The sequence below is a fragment of the Protobothrops mucrosquamatus genome, unplaced genomic scaffold (genome assembly GCF_001527695.2).
Source record: "Protobothrops mucrosquamatus isolate PMUCROS unplaced genomic scaffold, P.Mucros_1.0 scaffold154, whole genome shotgun sequence".
In the NCBI taxonomy this organism is placed as follows: Eukaryota; Metazoa; Chordata; class Lepidosauria; order Squamata; family Viperidae; genus Protobothrops; species Protobothrops mucrosquamatus.
The window spans coordinates 818583-823248 of record NW_015386518.1 but is presented as its reverse complement, the minus strand read 5'-3'; positions in this window follow the sequence as shown (position 1 = coordinate 823248).

Sequence of the window (4666 nt, the reverse complement as noted above, 5' to 3'; positions counted from 1 at the left end):
CTGTGCATCGAAAAAGACCAAACACACTATCTTGAAAGGAAGGCTGGGAGCCAGTGGGAATGAGTCTGCAGGCCATGTATCAAAGACCTTTGCTTGCTTTCTCTTCCAGCTGGTTGGTGTCTCATTCCTTAAAAACATCAAATTACTCTAGGAAACGAAATCAGAATTCCTAGAAAAGACTCAACATGGCATCTGGGTTCCATAAAATGTCAAGCCATCTCTGTAAAGCAGACATACGTGAAGCTGTATGAAGATGGGAGATGGTTAATGAGTCTGGAGGTGGCCTTCCTTGGTGGTGACTTTGTGAAGCCATAAACAATGTTTCTTCATTCACCCCTTGCTTACCCCATAAATAACTATTTCTTGAGTCTGCCTTCAGCTCTCTTTTAACTTCTCAACCAACTGCTGCTTGACCTCTAATCAGATCTTTTTCCTGGTTTATTCATCGGTGAATACTGGTGAAAGTGTTGGAGATTGCATCATTTGTTTGCACCTACAGGTTTAGGGCAGGTGATGATAGAGACAAATGAGGAGAAGGATCATCACGTGCTATCTATTATCCCATCTGGCCTCTTGTTACTAAAATGAGATTTTGAGCTTAAGAGACAACAGGATGTCATGACTCATGACAGGTAGATGCCTCCAAGGAGACACAAATCAAAATGTTCAACAAGACACAAATGGAGCAACAAAAATCCACCAAGAATTATATTGTTATCATGCTCTAAGGTAGACTTTATTGAGGAAAGCATCAGGACAGGAAGCTCAGCATGCTACGTTGAGGAAAATGGCTAGATATTTTTAATCTGAACAGAGCAACTATCAAAAGCAATCAAGGGCGTTTCCTTCCACCATCAAACAAAGAAAGTTTATATTGGGAAAAAAAAAGATTGTTGGGTGTGATTGCCAAAGGGGGAAAGCAACTAGCAAGTCCAAGGAATAGATCGTTTTTCTCTCTTCTCCTACTGGAATGATGACTTTTTGGCACCTTCAGCATCCAATTTCCAGAAGCTAGACCCATGGATCCATCACATTGTTCTCCATTCTTGACCAAACGTGTTCCAGACAGCAACCATCCTTGGGAAGTTTACAAAACTAAGAAGCAAGGGATACAGCAAGTGGGTGGTGGGTTAGGGCTAGGAGATGGGGAAAAGCTCACTGGGATGGAGAAGGCAGAACCGGAAGGAGGTTGACTAGGGCAAAATGGAATGCAGTAAGAAGGTTGGCTAGAGCTGCTAGGAGATGGGTGAAGACAAAATGGAATACAGTAAGAAGGTTGGCTAGAGCTGCTAGGAGATGGGTGAGGACAAAATGGAATACAGTAAGAAGGTTGGCTAGAGCTGCTAGGAGATGGGCGAGGACAAAATGGAATACAGTAAGAAGGTTGGTTAGAGCTGCTACGAGATGGGCAAGGACAAAATGGAATGCAGTAAGGACTTTGACTGCCAGAAGATGGACTAAGCGAGATGGACATTGTAGGGCTAGAGCTGGAAGATTGTGAACCGGGACAAAAGGGCATAGAAGGAGAAGGTTGACTAGTGGAAAGTGGGATACAGTAAGAAGGCTGACCAGCAGAGGTGGTTTGACCAGAACTGGGAGATTGGGTGCTCGGGCAAAGTGGAACGCAATAAGGAGATTGGGAAGAGCTGCTGGGAGGTGGGCAAAAGCTCAGTGGGATGGACTGGGTTTGGCCAGAGCTGGGAGATGATGGGATACGACAAAATGGGATGCAGTAACTATGTTGCCTAGAGGTGGGAGGTGATGGACCGGATGGAAGGGAGAAAGAAGGAGGAGATTGCATAGGGCAGATTGGGATACAGGAAGGAAGCGAGCCGAGGCCAGATTGTGACATACTGGGACCTGGACTAAGTCTAACTGGGATGCAGGGAGGTGGCATGGAAGACTGGATTGGTCTGCAAGGGATGCCAATGTTTGGCATTCTGGAGGACTGATGATAGAACTGGACATCCAGTGGAGCAATAGGTCCCATACTGTAGGAAGGTAGGCAGTAGTCGAACATCTTGCTGGAGAAGATGGAAGCAGTTAGCCTGAAACAAGAAGAAATGTCAAACAAGGTTGACCAGACTAAGAAAACAATGGTGTGTAGGTCATTACTCATTTTCTTGGTAACAACTATAGTAAGAGAATCTTCGGAGGCTGAATCTTTCTCTCTCCATTCTTTAAATTTGTATGAACTAGGGAGGAACCTTCTAAGATGTTTCCTCAAGTTGCTTTCTTTGCCTCTCTTATCTGACCATTGTCTTGGTAGAGGGTTTTCCTCCTGTCCCTCAAGGCCAATCCCTTTTCTCTGTCCATCAACCCGACAGTTTAGCACACCTTCTTTGTTTAGTAAATTACCAAACATCTTGTCAATCATCCTGCTCAGTCATCCAGAAAGGAAGGACTCCTGACCATTTGTTTTGCCAAGAGTATACTTTACTGAAGCTTAAATGGTTACAGAAGTAGCGTAAGCTGAATCTCAGGTTTTCCTGAGCAAACAACACAAAGGAATGTTCCTTCTTCCTCCCTGGCCATCCCCTGGTTATCTGCAAATGTCCAATCAGATGCCTGTATATTGTTTAGGAAACAGGTGCTCAGTTCCCAGCTTTGCATATTGTTACTTGACCTTGGCTGGCTGTAGCTTCTCGCACAGCTCAGCTGGACTTCCATTTCTCCCCTTCTTCCTTACATTGCAATCTTTCCCTCCCCCCTCCATGCTAATGTCAGGCTGTCAACTCATGAAGCTTGGATAGGTGAGATGCAGCCATGACACACCGGGGAGGGGATGACTCTCATGTGCCCACCCTGGTCTACCAGCCACCTTACAATGAAGAGGTTCAGTGGTCTGTGGTCAGAGTGGATAATTTTCCAGGCTAGAAAAAAACCCTCACGCATCACAACAGCAAAGTCAATAGCAAGAAACATTTGAGTCTACAGCAACTAGTACGGCACTGAATCCAACTTACCGAGAGAGCTGGAGGAGGGAAATTCGGACAAGGCGAGAGAAGTAGATGGAGAAGGGAATCAATGCAGGAGCTTTTATACACATCCCAGCACCCCTGAAGGCAGATGGGATTCTGACCAAGAGTGTGCAACAATTACCTTCGGTTTCATCTTCAAAGATATGACTAAAGTCCCCCCCCCTCGCTTTTTGCTTTGTTTTTCACCTGCCCCATTTTTAATTAGATGTGGGAGCATGATTCTTGCTTTCCATTCTTATCAACAGATCTTAATTGGTGGGTTCATTCAAATGTCCGGCAGGACATCCTATTCCAATTTTCAAGTTCTTCAGTGCCGGAACTGGGTATCCTTCTTGGCTAACCTGGGGATTGGATTCAGGGTAGATTACTACCGTGAAGCTCTTCTTCAAATGCCTATTGCCTTGGCAGTTTCTTGAGTATAGTCTCCATGAGCCCGAAGACAGGATTTGGGATTAAGGGATTTTAATTTAAAGGTTCCCCATATTGGTTACGTGTCACGAAAAGCCATTATTACAATTTTGGGTTGGTTTTCAGGATTGTTGGGTATTACGTCATGGTTTATCCCTAGAAGGGATGCTAAAGGTGCTTGACCCCAAGTCAGTAGAAGGAGATGGGAGTGTGGACATGGCCTTCTTTGGCGGTGGCTTCAATGTTAAGGACCATGCTACTCCAGTCGCCTCCCCTGAGCTAGTCTCTTTAGATAACTATGAAGGGTCCTTGGTGATCTCGGAGCTTGGCTGTTTTCTTGCAGACATTTCATTACCCAACTAGGTAACATTTTCAGTGCTGGAACAGGGAGGAGGAGGAGGAGGAGGAGGAGGTTGAGGAAGTTGATGATGATGACTGGAGGTCCTTGTTGCTCTCTAAGCTTGGTGGTTTTACAATAGTGGCTAATATCTGTAGCTCAGGTGTAGGATGACTTGTTGCTACCCAAGCTATGCCTTCTGATTGGTGGATGGCTGCCAGCCATGCCAAAGTAAGCATTACTTACTTCATTGGACACTTAGTATCAACACTGAGTTTCCGTGGCAAACCAACACTGATGAAATATTCAGATGATATTCAGAGATCCAAAAATGGGAACTAGACTACTTTGGGAGATCCATGTAGGGATCTTTATCCTAGTCCAGAGCTATTTTCCATTTAACATCAGGAGATGGATTTCTCCTCATCAGCATAAAGAAGCACACAGTGGGGCAATCTTGCTTCCCCTTTGATTCTGTGCCTCACTAAACTCTTTCTTGGTGTCATAATCTGTTCTTTCCCGCCTTTTTCCTCAGTTCTTCACTTGTGTCTCTCTTTTGCTCTGAATTTACCTCAGCTTTGTTTTTCCCGCCAAAATTCTCTCTCTCTCCCCCCCCCTTCAGTGCTATCCAGACTACGCATTCTGATTGGTGGAGGACTGCCAGCCAGTCAGAGGCAAGGAATCCTTATTGGTTCTCCTCAGTGAGCACTTAGTATTTTTTTTAGATCTGCTTCTGTTTCCACCCTTGTATTTTAGAGACTGATCCCTTCCACCTTCAGGGTCTTGCTGTGCAAGACCACACATTTGTGGTACACACAATGATGAAATTCTGGGTTTGGGAGGCAATGCTTATTGGGCCGTAAGTGCTTACTCAGAAGGGAGACACCCATCATTTTTTCCAAGCTTTTTAAAGAGAGTTGAACTGTTGCCTTATGATTCT